Genomic DNA, 18,917 nt, shown 5'->3' on the forward strand with positions numbered 1-18,917 from the left:
AAGGAAGAGGCCATGAGCTAACAAATGCAGTTTCTAGAAGCTTGGAAGTGTTAGAAATGGAAATTTCCCTAGAATTTCCATAAAGAAATTGAGTTCAGCCCAAAGAGACCCATGCCAGGATTGTAACCCACAGAACTATAAGATAATAAATTTGTATTGCTGATGGAACCGAATATGTGGTTATTTCTTAAAGCTGCAATAATGAACTCACTCAGGTCACCCTGGGCATGGTGAGCGGAGGCCAGTGGGATGAACGAGGAGGCACTGCAAAGACAAAAGCAACAGAGGGTCAGGCTCTGTCCTAAGGCAATGGACATGGGTTGGTTTGCTTGTTTTCCAAAGCTTCTGGAGCACAAATGTTGTAAAGTGGAAGAGAAGGGGTAGACCTGAGCACAATTTTTCCTATGATATTTTTTATTTATTTGAAAGGCAGAATGATGGGGGGGGAGGTTGCCCAAAGGGCTGCAACCCCTGGGCTGGGCCAGGTGGAAACCAAGAGCCTGGACATCTATACAGGTCTCCCACATGGGTGGCAGGGGCCCAAGCACTTGGGCCACCTTCTGCTGCTGTCCCAGGGTCACTATTAGGGAACTGGATGGGAAGCAGAATAGCTGGCACTCAAACCAGTGCCCCAGTAACAGGATGCCAGCTTCGCAAGTGGTGGCTTAATCCTTTATGCCATATGGCTCCTGACCAAGCATGTTTTATAAGCTCAGGAGAAAGAGAGATGACACTTGTTAGAGGTAAGTGTTTGAGTAAGTAGAAGGAGTAGGTAGGATGGGAGGGCTGTTGGTAGGAGAGGGTCACAGCATTTCTGGTGGGATCTGGGGACAATGCTGCTGGAGTGGAGGCAGTGCCAGTGGTGTGAACAGTGCTATTTGCGCCTAGGTGGAAGGAAATGCCGGCACCCTGGCTTAATGGCTTTCTTGTTTCTGTGTGGAGGAAGAGGGGCATTCATCAAGTGAAAGTGGCGAGGTGGAAGTTCCAGCGGCCGGCCCCTGAGCACAACGGAGGGGCTGGGCCCAGGGGAGATAAGCCTTGCCCTTTGGACACCACGGCTGGAGGCTGTGTTATAAGTGTTACCCCCTCTCTCCTCCACATGCTCAGCAGCCTAGAAGTGGGAGCAGACGTGAGCGCTGGGAAGCGTGGGGATTTAGCAAGAGAGCAGCAAATGAGATTTTAACTCCCCTTCAGTGGGACGCTGGGAGATTTTTTATATGGGACAGAGGGAAAGAACATCTCATTTGTGTCTGAGTCTGATTTCATGAATTCCCAAGGAACACATCCATCCTATAATCCTCTCTAAAACCTGCCTCATTCAGTTCAATAACACCTCCCCCTAGGATCTTAACTAGATCTTTCCGTCAAATCCGGGTCATTGTCTTCTACCGGGCAAGTATCTCAGGAAGGGTGGCATAGCAAAGCAAGCCTGCCTCCCTTAGCAGTTCCCTTCCTGGGGGAAAAATCTGACAGGGAAGGCGTGAGGACAAGGACCACAGTGGCAAGGCGAGGGGCTGGACTCTGGCTGGGGAATCAGAGAGGGAACTGTGGGAGCTTTGAATGACAATAGCTTGCCAGTTGCCTATACCCACCTGCCAGGTTCCCAAAGGGAGTGCCTGGGCCTGGGTGAGGTCAGAGGATGCTAAGACCTTAGTTCTTGTAGGGCATTTGTCTATTCTGGGCTCTCTTACGTTTAGCTTATACTCTGAAGCATGCTTGCATGTGGTCCCGTGGAAGGCAAAGGCAAAGAACCACAGGAGACGGCCAGGGAAGACACAGTCCTTTGGGTGTGGACAAGGACATCCCTGGCAACAGAGCATTGCTCTGTTGATAGAATTAGCACTGTCTTATGAAAGGCCTAGGAGGGAAAAGAGAAGACATAGCACACGATCCACAAGTTCCTTGAGGGCTGGTAAACCTCTTTGGGAGGGCTACCCTAAAAAGAATGCACAGCTTGCTAGGGTTAGAGCTCTGTTTAATATCAAAGGAAACCTTTCTCATCTTAAAAAAAATGTATAAAGAGAGCCTGCAATCCCCAGTGCCTCAGATTTATGTTTTCCAAATGTGGACATCTATTTCTCCATGTGCTCGATATCTTTTTAATGGACTACAAATATTTGAAATGTGTAAACACCGTGGGACGATGAGCATTCTCAGCGTGGCAGGATGGAGCTGGATTAGGAGAAGTAGGGTGTTATTATAGGGGTGAGGCCTGAGACAAAACCTCCCAGCGGACCAAGTTGCTGGACCGCAGCCTGCTCTCAGAGCAGACAAAGTGGAAAGTGGAAACGCTTTTGCATTTGGACTATTTAGTTACCAGGACGATAGCAGGCAGCGTCTTTCTCAGAGTTGCACCGTTTTTGGACTCCATCCTTTATCTGGGGAGAGACGGACTGTGCTGTCCTTTGGTACTGAACTACCTTGCAGGGGAAGTGGGGTCAAGAGTGTCTTGGACATACTCCCGCAGTGAGCCTGATGCTCTCCTCCCTGCTTCTATTCCGAGGCTCCCCTGAGGGAAATTAGCAGGTCCGAAGTCAAACACTGATATGATCGGAAAGGATTGCTCATTCTAAATACAGGGATGTGTTTCTAGTCACAGCTGCCGCTGGAGGCTTCTCTGGGCTTTCACTTGATGGACACCCTTGGTCAAATACAACCTCCATCTGCCCTTTAACCTGGTGTGCAATGGAAGAAGATACAGTGCGTGGCGTTTTTGGTGAGATGCAATGGGATATTAGTATAGGCAAATCGCTTGCACACAGATAGCCCTTGATAAAGGTCAACTCCCTTCCTTATAGTGTTGCTTCACAAAAAATGGTTCCTGCATATTGATATTTTTGTGCATGTGTACATATTAGAGAGTTTAGAACTGGGATGTAAGCCCGTGGATCTCAGCTGTGGATGCTTTGTTTATAGTCATCAAGTCCTGTTGGTAAGGCTGGATGGCACAGCGGCAGATACACGGCTCCTGGAGCTGGACTGACTGGATTTGAATCCAGGCTTCACCCCTTTTTAACTGCATCATCCTTCTGAGATTCTTCTCTGTACCTTGGTTTACTGACGACAAAGGGGGAAGGATGGTACTAATCGTCTGAGGATTATGTGAATTAATCCGTATAAAGCTTGTGGGGCAGTGCTTGGCATCACGTAATGTATCACAGTGACCGTTGCTACTCTTTCTTACTACACGTTGGCTCTTTTGAACAGAGTTCCACAAGTGTTAGCTATTGTTATTAGTTTCACATATTCTATAAAATATGATTAAAGATCTCTGCTCCATCAACCTAAATTCCAACTTCTTGAGAATAATTCCAGACTACCCACTGCAGATTCCTCAGACCCAACCTGGGAATTATGAGCAGTGGGTAAGGAAGCAGCAGAAGACTGCCAAGACTTGACCAAGGCTCGTGTGCGTCTCTTAAACACCACGAGGCACATTTGCAAACTGTTGGGCCACAGACCCAACTGTGCCCACAGACACATTCTATTTGGCCCGCCCAGAAATAGAAAATAATAAATTGGTTGTCCATGTTTAAAATCTGGGCTGTTTTACACAGAACTCTGGACTTCCTGTGCCCCAACCAATTGGAGGATCTACAGTTGTTGGTGTGCTGTCCTATTTGCCACAATCTGTGTTAACTGTGTAGAACTGATCTTCTAGTATGCTCATTCTCTTTTCATTTTTCCACAGTCCTTACCATTCTGTAATAATCGCATCTGGCCCACTTCACTCATTGTTATTGCTTCATCTCCATAGACCTGGGAATTTGCAACTCCTACTGTAAGCTGATGTAAGAGAAGTGTTTTGGGGATGCAGGGCAGGTGGGACACATAATGTGGAAAGAGACGCTGTTCATGGAGTCTTGGTTCATGGCATGTCCCTCAGCCTACAGGAGTCTTCTGTCACATAGACTATCATCAGGATCTCCAGGCTCAGCCAATTTCTGTTTTTCAGGTTTGTCCCTTTGATGTCTGACCCTGGCAGTTGCTACCTGAAAATATTCACTGTGGATTGGAAACCATCAAGAAGCGACAAACAAACAGTGGCCCACAGTAGCATATCATTTCCAAAGTTGCACAAAGTATGTTTCAACACAATATTCCCAATGCTTAGGGCTTTGCATAATACTTCTAGCAACAACAACTTTCTTGAATACCAGAGAACAGAGCAATGGCATTTAAAATCCAACTGCGGGGCCTCTTTCATAGCTAGGCATTTAGAGTTTGGTACAAAGATCCTCTTTCTGGGATTAGGAGCAGGAGGGCTGAAGGAGCAATGTGATCGATCTTTGATATAGCCAGGAGGATGGGAAATTTCAGATGTGGTTGCCGAGTCCCACGAAACCATCCTATGGGTCCTGGCAGCTCCTCCTGGAACAAGTCATAGAAGAAAAGAGCACTTCTGTTCTTCAAGCTACAGTGCTCTGAGGGGTGCCCCGACACTGGCGTTCTGCACAGGCCCAGCGGCTGTGCCAAGTGTGCCCAGCAGGGGAGAAGTCAGTGGTGGTCGATCAGCATCTGAAGGAAAACCTTTCTCTCACTGGCCCACGTGGAAGAGGATTCGGGAACTCGGTGTTTCCCGAAGGCTGTCTGGACCAAGTGGAAGATGACTGTCAGAGGGTGCAGCTCAGCAGTGTGCCAGTCCGTGTGAGTGGCAAGGTGTGCTGCCTTATCAGCAGGGCTCTATGCTAATGTAACTGTCACATGAAATACTTGCTGCGGTGGCTCACTTAATGACTGTCATAAAAGTGTGGCAATATCTGGCATTTTAAGTGTGTGTGGTGTCTAATGTACGGCTTGCTATTGTAAATAGGCCACACATTTAGAACTAATTACATGCAAGCTATGATAGCAGGTTTATTTTTTACAACTATCTGAGCTGTGATCAGCACTTGTAATCACAAAGCAAAGGAAAAATAAACAGTGACAGCAACACCTTCATGTTGAAAGCAAAGTCTTGTCCTGGCATGTTAGGAAGTACTAAGTATTTTTCAATAGAAAGTGAAAATGATTAGTCAGAAGCAGATATAATTATGAAAGAGCCTGGATCGGGCTTTTATACTGTGTTTACATCCACACGCATTGTTTTTTCTTTAAAGCTTTATCTCAGCCAGTAAGTACCCCAGATGCTATAATTTTGAAGTAATACATATATTTTTCACTTCCTTTGAGGATCAAGGCAGAGAAAGTTGCTGTCTTTTTGAGCCTTGGTGATGCGTTGTTCTTCGCCTGTGATTTTTTTGGTTGAAGCAGAGTTAGAAATTGGTTATTACATTAAAGGAGACTTTAGTCTTACTGGCTCAGCAAGGTCTCTTACGTGTCCTGCAATCCTGAGACTTTTCCAAAGCCGTTCCCCATGCTAGAAATAAGAAATCAGAGATTTCTGGAAATGGTTATAGATCCAGGTTGTCAGTGGTCTCCCTTAAGGCCAGGGATGGGGTTGGAGGCAAGAGGGAAAAACAAATCCCCATGCACGCAAAATGTTATAGGTATATGCTTGTATTCCCCTGGGTAGGGGTTCTGGAACTTTCTTCAGAACCTGAGAAGGCATATGAAGCATTAGAAGTTTGGAGCTGATTTAGGCATGGGAAGCCATGGACAAGTGGTTCTCAGGAGACCATCCGGGTGTCTGCCGTCTCGAGGATGTCAAACCAAAGCAGCTTGGAGCAGCCGAGCAGGAATCTGAGGCAATTGCTCTCATCTTTAGGAGACTCCTGATTTTAGGGGTCCTTCTGAGGACCTGGAAGGAGCTGCGGATCCCGTTGTCTCAAGCCCAGTGCTCATATCCAGCAGCGCGTCCCCCTCTTTGGTCCAGGGTCCAGCCTGGGAGACCGGAGCCTTCGTGGCTGTGTGGAGGATCATTCTCCAGCCCAGTGGCAGTCACAGGGCTGCTGTGTGGGGCCATGCCTGGGGCTCAGGCAGTTGGGGACCACATCCAAAGGTTAAGGTGTGCAAGGTGGGTGTAGGAGACAAGCCTGGGGCTCTGAGAAAGGCTGGTGGGAAAGGCCCCGGCAACCGGCGGAGGGTGGAGCAGGGCTTGATCCCTTGGCCTCCTTGTGTGTCCTAGAATCCACGTTCTTTGCTTCTCGCAGGTCTTCGCTTGCTCCTGCTGTGGAGGCTGCCCAGCTAAATACAGGTGCTCAACACCCAGGACCTCCCTAACACACTTGTCTGTCCGCCTTTATCGGTTTCTTTCTATACAGGTCTGTTCTCTGTCTGTCTCTCCTTTCCCTCTAGTTCCTATTTTTACTCTAATAACAATATCGGAAGCTGGATCTCTCCTTATTTATTTTTAATCTTTGAAATCTTACTATCTTTTTCTTACCAAATGCAATGCATTCTCTTGTTCTTCTGGCAAATTCCCTCTCTCTCTCTCTCACTCTTGCTCTTGCTCTCTTGTACCCCCGCTTCTGTCCCTGCTTCCTTCCTTCCTCTTTCTTATGCTTTCATTCCTGAGAGGGAGCAGGTGGAATGGGTACCCTTAGGGTCTTCGCTCTTTAAAAATGATCTGACAATTTTGAACACAAAGGGTTCTTCTTTAGTTTAGCATAATTTCTCCTTTTTTTTTTTTTTTTTGACAGGCAGAGTTAGACAGTGAGAGAGAGGGAGATACACAGATAAAGGTCTTCTTCCATTGGTTCATCCCCCAAATGGTCGCTACGGCCAGCACTGCGCAGATCCGAAGCCAGGAGCCAGGGGCTTCCTCCTGGTCTCCCATGCGGGTGCAGGGCCCAAGGACTTGGGCCATCCTCCACTGCCTTCCCAGGCCACAGCAGAGAGCTGGACTGGAAGAGGAGCAACCAGAACAGAATCTGGCGCCCCAACCTGGACTAGAACCCGGGGTGCTGGCACCGCAGGTGGAGGATTAGCCTAGTGAGCTGAGGCACTGGCCAGTTTAGCATAATTTCTGAAGTATCCCTGGGTGGGGGAGGGGTAATGAGAAGGGAATAGCCAATAGAAACCTCACCTGGGAGAGAGCAGACTCTCCCTCACCCCAAAACCTTCTTGCAAAACAAAGAGTGCAGACACCCCGTGCACCCAGCTGGGTCTTCAGCCTAAGCTCCGGCTCGGGGAGGCTCTGGGTGTCGTGTGAGTTCCCTGAAATCCTCCACCAGTGGATCTCATTGCTTGAGTGACTTCATGCATGCTTCACGTGTATTTCTCTGACACTCTTTTTGAGGTTGAACTTTTTTTTAAATCTGCATTGCTACTGAAAGATCAGCGGTGTCTTTCTAGCTCAATGGAGTCCTTAATTAGACTTTCAGTTAAATTCAAGTCCATCTCCCCTGCTGACCTCCCTGTCTTAGCCTTCATTCCTCAAAGGGATCTCACAGTTCCTGTGTGCTGTGCTGCTGGTCTTCTCTCTGTCTGACTTGTCTGCTGAACGCCTCTCACTCTCAGGGCCATCTCCTCTTCAATCCTCCACCAGGACAAAGGACTTTCTTCCCTCAGGTTCTGGACTTTCACAGCCTCTGACCTGTGTTTCTGGTCTGCCTTGACTTTGACCTTCAGCCAGTACATTCCTCAGGAGAGAAATCTGTGGGCAGGGACAAGGTCTTCTTGATCTTCCCTGTGTTATAGCTTAGGACTATACCTTACTAAGTGGTTGCTGAACTGACTTACAGAGTGATCAAAAAGAGACATCAATAATTTCCCGATTATTTTTCATGCTTAAAAAATACTCCTTTGATAACTGTAGTCATGGTCGCAATAATGATTTGTCTGTTTCACAAGGAGCATTATGGGTTTGAGCCTCCCACTAACCCTGTAAAGGTTGCATTAGCTCTACTTCCTAAAGGAGGCTGAGTTCTCATGATGGACCCAGCTCTTTGACCTCCAAAAGACCTGCTGTCTCCACTTTGGTCGGAGATTTCTCACGGGAAGGGAAGTCTGGTCCAGGAAGCATGTTCTCATGGTCTCTTCTTCCCAGCACCACCCATACCCCCATGACTCTCAGGAAGTCACCATAAATGGGTTGGTCAGGGGCTGGCGTTGTGCAGTGTGTTCAGCTGCCACTGGAGACACCCGCATCCCATATCAGAGTGCCTGGGATAGATTCCTGGATACCCTGCTTCCCATCCAGCTCTCTGGGAGGCCACAATGATGGCTCAGGTACTTGGGTGCCTGATCTGGATGGGGTTCTGGGTTCTTGGTTCAACTTGGCCCAGTCTGGCTGTTGCAGGCATATGGAGAGTAGATAGAAGATTTTGTGTCTCTCCCTTTCTCTTCTTCACTTTGCATTTCAAATAAATGAATCTTCAAAAGATGGCTGGGTATTTAAGGGGACTTAAAATATTTGTGAAAAAAGGGGAATTAAAGGTTTATTTTGGTGCAAACATTTTTGAAATCCATAATGTGTGTGTATGTGTGTGTGTGTAATACACATTCCCAAGAACTTTTTGAAGACCCCTTGTATTACTTCATTCCTTTAGTGGAGAAGTATCGTCATTGGGACCTTTGTCCTAGACCCTGGGCCCTGTGACTGGTGCTAGCTCGGGCTGAGACAGTGTCCTGGCCATTCGCTAGGAGAGATCACAGCCCCTGTTTGGACACAGCTGCCACCCTCAGCCTGCTTTGAGGCAGAAATCTGCTTTGATCTGTGTGCGGGCCTGGGAGGTTACGGCCCTAATTAATTCAAGCATAACAATCTGAATTTCGTTTTCATTCAGAGAAAAGCATAATCATTTCAAAGCTCTCGTAATGCCAGAATTCTTAAAAATCCAATTGAATTTTATTTTCATAAATCTGCTCAGGGTGATCTCTGGACAGCATGGAAACAAAAAGATAATGAAAAATGTTTCCTTTAAATCGCTGAAAATTATTTCTGTTAGAAGAGGGGTTCTTGTCATCAGGCATGACTTTGGAAGAAAAGAGCGACAATTTATAATAGGCAGAGGAGTGTCAACAAACTCTTCCTGAGAATCCAGGGTTTGTCATGTGCGTTCACCGGCTTGCTAATCCACCCTGTTCTATGGAAATGTCACATGAATTGAAGAAAAATAAAAGTGTGAGGGAGCCCATGGATATGAAAGCACTTTGTAAACAGCACCGTGCTTTGTAAATGTGACATATTATTACAGCCTGACTTCTGCAGTTCCCTTCCCCATGGTTAGAAATTATTAGAGGTCCCCTGGCTCCTGTCAGACTCCTTTTTAATGATCTTTAAGCCTCATTCCTAAAGGCAGGGCAGTGATACTGGCAGGAAAAGTGCTTAATAATTTGTTTATGGTAAAATGCTATCCTAATTAGTAGATCTCATTAATTTCAATAAGGCATCACTCCAGCCCTGCCTCTCCCCCCAACCATAGTCAGTCAGCCAGCAACTCCCGTCGCCTTTCCCTATGAGACCCACCTCGTCCTATTTGCTTTGTCCTCATTGCCTCCACCTGAGTTTGTAACCACTCGCGTCACACCTGGGCAGCAGCCACTCGTGCCCACGGCAGTTCCCGCTCCATGGCAGCCAGAGGAGTCTTTCGGAAATGTGTTGTGTCACCCTCAGCTCCACACCTTGTGGTGTGTGCTTCACTACGGCAGGGCAAGTCCCATGGGCCCCAGCCCGGCTTGCTCTCTACCTCTTCTTATACCATCTCTGTCTCCCACACTGGCCTCATTTTCCAATCCTTTAAGGATTTGGAACTTCTTTCTGCCTTAGGGTTGGCCTTTGCTGTTCCTTCTCCCTGGAATGCTGTTCCCAGGAGCGCTCCATGAACCTGCTGCCCATCTGCCAGCGTTTCTTCCTGGGAAGGCCTGCCCTAGCCATCTCGCCAGAGCGGCCTGCCCCCTCCGCCAGGCTCCTTTACCTTTCTTCCAGCTCTGACTTCTCAAGTCGGTCTCATTTGTGTAGCTGTGTATCTATTGTTCATCTTTTCCTAATCAAATATATAGTCTTTGCAGGCAGAAACTCTCAGTAATTGCTTGTGATGCTTGAAATCCTCTATTTTCATTCAAATTTTACTAAAGGGAAAACTACAGAACATAGATTATGTATTTTTGTAAAAAAAATAATGGTTTCTTGGGAAAAACCTAATACCCAAACTGACAGGTTGAAGATTATTCTTTTCCCAAGTTCTATTTGTTCTTCGCAGGGTGTATCCCTCATGGTAAAGTGTTCATTCTACAGATTATTTCTTGTGCCCCTTCTGTGTGCCAAGGCATTGGCTCTAGAGAGCCCATGGTGACAGACAGATAATATCCATTCTCTGGGCAAAGCTGGTTAACAATTTCCCCTATGTAGCAATTTAGGATGAACACATCTGCCACCTCCATGGAGCCTCGGGGAAGTCAGGAAGTAATGGTGTGTCAGCCTGCAGGTATTTCAAGAAAAGCCCCTGGTTGTCATGAAAGCCCAGGGTGAGAACATCCTTGGAGAAGACAGGGCAGCCTGGGTCAAATGTTCTGAAAACAGGCTTCATAGGGCAGTCTCGCTCCCGATGTCCATCTGCCGAGCAGTCGGACAGAAAGTTTGGGCAAATTCAGAGTCTTTAAGACTCAACAGGCTCCCTGTCTAAAACCAGATTTAGGCCTTTGCATGTTGGTATTTAGTCACAGCTGAAAGAATGCTTAGTTGAAAGAGCAACGATTTTACAGAGTTTGGGATTAGACGGCAAACAGCTGGAACAAAACTGATTTTGTCGAGTTTTTGAATGGCTTAGAAACAATTGGGCCTAATTTTCTTCAAAATTAACATCAGTAAAAATGATTAAGTAAAACAAAACCCTCCTGGGCAAGAAAATAAAATGAAATAAAATAAAACATTAAACTGGAATTTGCTCAGCCTTCTAGTTCTTCCATCCTTGGTTGACAAGGACATAAACTTGGGAGCACTGGCAGGGTTTTTAACTTGTAAGATTATTACAAAATGAGAATTCCAAGTTTTGGAATTGTTTGAAGAAGAGACTCTCTTGACATTTCCAATTTCTGCTAAGTATTAAAATATAACTCTCATAAAAAGATTGTACGTCATAGAATTTCCGAGCTGGAAGGAATCCTTGAGACTGTTTAGTTCTTTCCTCAAAGGTGGAAACTGAGACCCAGAGGGGCCAGTGGAGGTACTCACGTTTTGTACTCAGAGGCGGTCACGTGAGTGAAATATGAACTGCCTTGTACCCTCCCCTTTCGTGAAAGGGATGTTTCCTTTCAGGACCCCTTAGTTTCAGATTCCATGTCATGCTCCCAACAGCCGCTGCACACAAAACCCATGAAAATAGAAATCAGAGAACCAGGGCGCTGGGTTGCAGTGGTGCTGCCGGAAGCATCTGTGATGGGTGGAGTGTTAGACACTGCTTTCTTTGAGTGTCAAAGTCCCTCCACACAAATTGCAAGAAGGATTCCTCAGCCTTTAATACAAAGAGATACTTCTTTCTTTTTCCTCTCTTTCTCTCTTTTAGACATGCAGCTACAACTTTCTGTGAGTGATTGGCTCTCTCCCACCTCCTTATACAACTGTGTCCACACAGGGAGGGGGATGGATATAAATGAAAATTTAAAAAGTACCAAATGAGGAGGAATTTTGCCAGGGACGAATCGGGAAGTGTTGTCTGAGTGGTGATTGTTTGGCCTGGCCCTTTGAAAATACTTAGGGGTTACCTTGTTGCAAGCCAAGTTTTCTTTTTTTAAAAAAAAGTTTTTTAAAACAACTTTTTTGAAAAAACACACACTGCTTGTGATGATGTCTCTTCAGGCTGCACGTTGTTCAGTTTCTACAAGCCAAGGAGAAATTTAGCTTGTTGGTAGTTGGAAGACAGATCTGCAGGGAGTAGAATTAGTAATCTGTAGCCATACCCCCTTCCAGGCTGTTTTCAGCTACTTCTGGACCCAGGCCTGGGAAAAAATTATTTGAATTCTCCTTGGAGACACTGTTAAAATTTTATTTTATTAATTAGTGTCCACTTAAATTTAAGTCAATAAATACCCGGGGAAATTAGTCTTGCTCTGAAATCACACCAATACATAATGATGATAATAAAACAATATAGCATTTAATAAATATGATGTTTACTGCCAAAAAGGGCTTACTACATCTATTGTCTTATGTATTGCTTTATGTATTCCTTCCAGAATACTTCATCTGTTGAATTTTTTGGTGAGAACATGGAAATCTACTATTTTTCTTAATATTCTGATGATGATAAAAACATGAATATTCCAAAGAACTTATTAGGTACTCATCACTGATAATACTAACAATGCTGAGCTTATTTGATTTAAATTAGGAACAAAAGAAGTTTTTATTTTTGATGAACATGATCTGTCTGACATTTTTCACTTTGTGTTCAAAGGGGAATGGGTAAAGCCATTTGGGCGTCAGAGTTCAGCTGGATGATACATATTCCACGTGTGGAGTGGGTCAAGATCAGAGAGCCTCTTCCTTTCCTGTGGCTTAGAAACCAAGTTGTTAATATAGTTATTCTCTCTGGCATTTAGATCATGAATTTTGCACAGACCCACATCAAGGAGAAGAGAGGCCCTTTGTATGTTAGATTTGCAGAATGACTTCAGATGTTTCAACTGGATAGCTGCAAAACAGAATGGGAAGACGACAAGACATGTTCTCCCTTGCTGCCTTCCAGAATGCTGGACTCTGCTATTATCGGTTATCTGTTGCAATATCATGCTGTGATCCTTATCCAGTGAGGTCTGGCTTTATTATTCTTCTTAAGATCTTGTGAGTGGTTGGTTGACTTGCTTTATATTTTGGGGAAACCAGTAATGTCTCCTAATAGAGTATCTTCCTCCTCAAGTTGAAAGAAGGATTTGTTGGGAATGATCTTTTTTGAAAAGTGGATTTTTTTCATATATCGTTCTGCGCAGAAAGGCTTGCCTATAACTGCATGTAAGTTTCCAGTTAGTTCCCTGCAAGCCCATCTTCACTATCTATGGAGAACGTGAGAGATGTCTTAAGACATTTACTCTAAGGGGTTGCTGTGGCACCAGCACATCCTTTGAGTAAGGATGCTTATCAGAGAAATACCCCTGAGAACCTGGAAAGCTGAGCTTTTGTCAGTTGTCTCCATTGAGGTCTTGTGGACACAGTATCTGCTTGACCCTGGGAGAAGAAAATGGGGTGGGATAAAGGGTGGTTTTAGTTCCATTCACTGATTTTCCTCATCCCTTCTTTTTTTTAAAAAAAAAGTTTTTAAAGTTATTTATTTGGAAGACAGACAGGCACACACACACACACACAGAGAGAGAGAGAGAGAGAGAGAGAGAGAGAGAGAGAGAGAGAGAGATTTTTCCATCTGTTGTTTCACTGCCCAAATGCCCGCAACAACCAGGGCTGGGCCAGGATGAAGTCAGGAGCCTGGAACTGAATCCAGGTCTCCTACATCGGTGGCAGGGACCCATGTACTTAAGCCATCACCTGCTGCTTCCCAGCGTGTATAATAAGTAGCAGGAGCCTGAAATCAGGACTTGAACCCAGGCACTCTGGTGTAGGATGCAGGCATCCAAAGTGGTATATTCTCTGGCCTCAGAGTCAGCCCTTAAAGCATTCTGATCTGTCTAAAAGGCCCATGAGAGTATTTCAAGCATGGGAAGCCAAGACACTGTGGCAAAAATGACCTAAATGAAATATCTCTGTGAGTGAGATCCTGATGGAAAGAATGGACCATCAAAGAAGGAGGTACCTTTCTCTGAAGGGAGGAGAGAACTTCCACTTTGATTATGGCCTTGTCTAAATAAGATCTGAGCTGGAGAACTCAAGAGGCTTCCATTGCCTTGGCAGCTCATGACCAGAGCCTCGGGTGATTACTGACATCGTAAATAAGAGTGTCAATTGTTAAATCAACAACAGGAGTCACTGTGCACTGTGCCTTTGCTCCCCATGTGGGACCTTGGTCCTTAATGAGTTGTGCTATGAGAATTAACGGTAAAACTAGTCTTCAAACAGTACTTTATGTATGTCTGTGTGAGTGTAAACTGTTGGAATCTTTACTTAGTATAGAGATGATCTTCTGTGTATAAAGATAATTAAAAATTAATCTTAATGAAGAATGGGATGGTAGAGGGAGTAGGATGTGGGACGGTTTGGAGGTGGGAGGGCAGGTATGGGGGAAGAAAATCTATAACCCAAAAGTTGTACTTATGAATTTTATATTTATTAAATAAAAGCTTTCTATAAAAAAAAACACAAAGAGGTGAAGTAGTGTCTTAAGAGCAAACGAATCCTGTACCTGATCCATCCAGGCGGAGAGCCACTTACCTCTAATTTTTTCAGTCTCTCTGTTTCTCTCTCTCTGAGACTGAATTATTTATTTTGAAAGTTAGAGTTACAGGAGACAGAGAAAGAGAGAGCTACAGTGACAACAAAAGAGAGAGAGAGACAGGGAGAGAGAGAGAGAGAAAGACATCCATCTTCCATCCATTGGTTCACTCTCTAGATGGCCACAATGGTCAGGGCTGGGCCAGGATAAAGCCGAGATCTAGGAGCTTCATCTGGGACTTCTATGTGAGTGCAGGGGCTCACGTTTGGGCCACCTTCTGCTGCTCTTGTGAGACCATTAGCAGGGAAATTGATCAGAAGTGGAGTAGCTAGGACTCAAAACAGGCACTCATGTGGGATGTCAACATCACAGGCGGTGGCCTTAACTGCTACACAAAAGAGCTGACCCCAAAGTCTTTTTTCTGGTATGAAATTGAGCTGTGTCTAGAGATACTTCCAAAAGTCCATATCAGATGTTTCAGGTTAGGTAATGGTGGCTGGGGAGGTGATGTGTGGGTAGAATGTATTTGTGTCAGCCAGCATCATCTTGATTCTCTGGAATGTTGACTTTTACCTGAAATTCCAATATTATACTTGCCTAGGATGTGCAGTAGTGAATCCCATCATGAGACCAATATCATCCAAAGCACACATACTTGTGCATGGCTAATGTTGTCAGCAACAGCTAATGGTTAGGCTGATAGAAATGATCCCCAAACAGGTCTCCAAGTCTGTGGTTGCAACAGTTGCAACAGAATCCACTACCACCGTCAACCCAACAACAACCCAGTTGCACAGCACCACCTGTGGGAAATCTGTGGATGGGTGTTGCACTGTACCCCAGCCCAGGGCAGGTTTCTGGAAACCTGATAGTTTATTTTCCACAACTTCTGAGTTAGATGAGTAGAACATGCTGAATACTGGGATGTGTGTGTCTTTTCTTTCTGTGAACTTACTGATAACACTGTTTAGGCATAGTCCTTAGACTCAGTTTCTGGGCTGAACATCTTTTAATTACTCTTCTTTTTAAATTTATTTTCTTATTACTTATCTGTGAAGTATGGAAACAGAGAAAGAGAGATGGTGACAGAGAAGGAAATGAGAGAATGTTCTCCCATTTAATCATTCATCCCCCCAATACCCACAACAGCCAAGGCTGGACCAGGAAGAAGCTGGGAGACAGGACTCAATTGAGGCATCTCACATGAGTGACAGTGATGAAATATTTGAGCCATCACTATCTGCCTCCCAGGGTCTTCATTAGCAGGAACCTGGAGACATGAGCCAGAGTTGGCATTTGAACCCAAGCACTATATGTGGGACACAAGTATCTTACCTGCTGTCATAACTACAAGGCCAAATTCCCAACTCCTCAAGGACTCTTCTTAACTGGGCAGGAAAAGAAAGCCCACATTACCAATGCAGATAATACACTTACTGGCTTCTTTCTCTTTAAGTCAAGTTTTTCCTAGAGCCATTGCTACAGCTTTAGTGAGACATAACATATGGCATTTTCCAATACACTGGAGCTCTAAGCTGAGTGGATCGCTGATGTAGACTTTGTACCTAGCACAGTGCTTTGCATAGAGCAAGGTGTCTGCAGATTTTGTCCAATGAATGAGTGCACAGAGAATCTTTTCTCCTGCCCCTCTTGGAAGGATGCCTATCCTTGTTTCAGTTCAAATGTCCCTTCTTTGTAGAAATTGGCCCTGACCCCCTAATGGAGAATCACCAACAATTGCTGGTTATTCTCTTTCCTAGAAACCAGATTTCCCTCATTGAAAGTCTTTATTCTATTGGCTTATTTGTCTTTTAAATTTAATGTGTGTCTCATCTGTTTGACAGAAAGTTCTATTAAGACAAGAGGCCCATGTCTCTTCTGTTCCTCATTCGTGCACAGTGCCTGCAGAGAATGTTGCTTAATAAATAGCAGATATTTGTAAATCCACAGTAGATGATTGCATGGCCAAGTGACTGGTGCATACCCACCCGTATATCTGCAGGGACAGTTATATGCTAGCCCTCTGTCACCATGGAGCAAGAATTCCACAGAATGGCCATTAGCAAACAGTAGGGACCAAGCAGCTAAAAAGGTGGTTTGGTTTTGTCATATAGTGAAGTTGGTCTCCAGGGTTATCAGGTTTAGGATAGAGAGCTTCTTTATGGCAACATATCATAATACGTTCTTAAATTGGCCCTTGATGCAATTCTGGCTCTAATGACAAACTATGTGATCTTGGGCAAATTACATAACCTTTCTGAACCTTTTTTCCTAATATGCAAATTTGAGATGCAAATAGTACTTACTTCATATGGCTATTTAGAAGATTAAACAAGGTAATGCATGTAAAGTATGTAGTTTCGTGCCTGGGCACAGAATAAAGAAAAAGTACTCAATAAATTATTATTAAATTAATAATAATATTTGAAGTCCATCAGTGGGCTAGCAGTGTCCCAGGACTCAATTAGGTTGTAATTAAATATATTAAACAATGTCTTATGCTCAACTTCAGTGAAAGGAATTAGTGCTTTGTCTTAATGGCTATAAAATTCTACTTAGCTAAATAATGGATCAGATAAATTCTCTACAGTCAAAGCTGGATTTAGTAAGATCTGGAAGGTTATACTACAAGGCACATTGTCACTGCAGATTAAAACATCTCTGCACCCCAAATATTACAGTTATTTAATAGGATGCTGGATTGTCTTTTAAAATTTCTTGGACAAGAAGAAAATTTAAACACATAAAATAAGAATTTAAACTACATCTATATCTATAAGCTTACCAAAGTACAATATAATCAATATTCCATAAAAAATTATTTTTTGAGCCTTTGTTGAAAGTATATTTTAAATATATTACTATTACTTTTTCCTTATTTGAAAATAAATGCAATCTTTAAATATAATGTTTAAAAATGTTTAGTCATGTTGACATGATACAATTATGTATATATATATATGTATATATATCTGGCAATTTAGATAATTTGTAGTGACAGGTAAGACCTAAATTACAGGAACCAGAAACCCAATTATTTCAAATTGAATAATCTTGCTAACCAGTGTCACTCATTTCAAGGGAACAAAGGCAATGGTTTTTTAAAATACTTTACTTCTATTAATAGTTCTGTTATAATTTCCCACAAATTGTATCAGAGTTTTTCTATACTACATAGACTGTAAAAGCTGGACATGTATTTCTTCATCAAATTCAAGAAAATGTATATTTTCTGCCTAACCCCTGACTGTTTATATGGGGAACAGTGGAGACTCTTATTCCACAATAGTCAGCCTACAATTTCCTCATCACTCTTTAATTTGGGCAAAAAAAAGCAGGATTATTAAGAAAAAGATTCTCACATTTCAGATCTTGTGGTAGATGTGGGTGGTATATTGTGGAAATGGTTTTCTCCATGTTACTCATGCCCTTGCCATCTTGACAGTATAAAGACTTCAGCAAGCCACTAGTCTCTTGCATTTGTCCCTGTTATTATTTTTGTTGTTGTTGTTGAAGATTTATTTTATCTATTTGAAAGAGTTACAGAGAAGAGACACACACATACACACACACATAAACACACAGAGGGAGAGACTGAGAAAGAGAGTCAGAGTTCTTCCATTCACTGGTTCACTCCCCAACTAACTGTAACAGCCAGAAGCTGGGAACTCCACTGGGTCTTCCACGTGGGTGGCAGGGGCCTAAGCATTTGGGCCATCCTCTGCTGCTTTCCTAGGCACATTAACAGGGAGCTGAATTGGAAGTGGAGCAATCAGGACTCAAACTCATGCCCATATGGGCTGCTGGTGTTGTAGACAGCAGCTTAACTCACTGTACCACAGCACCAACCCCACTGTCTGTCCTTTGTTTTCTACATAAGGGGTTAGCAGGGTGCATGATTAAGAGGAGAGAGTTTGGACACTGGAATTTTAGTGTATAATCTCCGAGGTATGCTAGGAATCATCCCGCCATGCTCTTCCTTTCTAACCTGGAACACTAAATAAGGTCGTTTTCTGGATAGCACGAGTGATACCAACAGCTGCCTTTATTGTTACCATATTTGCTGTTACCCACATCCCATCTTTTTGAAAAAATGTTGTGAATGCAAGACATGGGTGACAGCAACAGTGAAATACTGTATATTTAGATTAGCATGACCTCCTTGATTGAACCGGTATGTTCATTTCATTTAAAATAATGCCAAGCAAACACCACCCATAGTGATTATATATCACTGTGCTTTCTGAATACTGTAATATTGGGTATGTTCATACTTGCACTGTTCTCTTGCACCATCATTCTGTCTCTCTCTCCCCCTCCCTCCCTCATTGCATTCTCTCATCTTTCCCCATTGGTATATCCATTTAACAAAACAAACAAACAAACAAACAAAAAACAACACAATGCTCTTCAGATACATCTCCATTTCTCCCCCCTCATCCCAGCAAGACTCATCTCTACTTGGTGTTTTCCCTTCCTCACCAACCCTCTTCATCCTGGCTCTCATCCCCATCATTCTATTAAATTGGCCATTAGGAATTTACCAGTAGTCGATATCCAGTGAAAGCCACTGGTCAATTTCCCATTCTCATCTTACTCCGTCTCTCAGTAGCAGTTGTTGAATGCTCTCTTCTTTTAAAATACATTCTACTTCAAACACACTTTTCTGGCCTCTGACTCAGGGCCATTTTATTCCATGCCCATTTCTGGTTCCTC

Source organism: Lepus europaeus, chromosome 2 (assembly GCF_033115175.1).
Source record: "Lepus europaeus isolate LE1 chromosome 2, mLepTim1.pri, whole genome shotgun sequence".
Taxonomy (NCBI): Eukaryota; Metazoa; Chordata; class Mammalia; order Lagomorpha; family Leporidae; genus Lepus; species Lepus europaeus.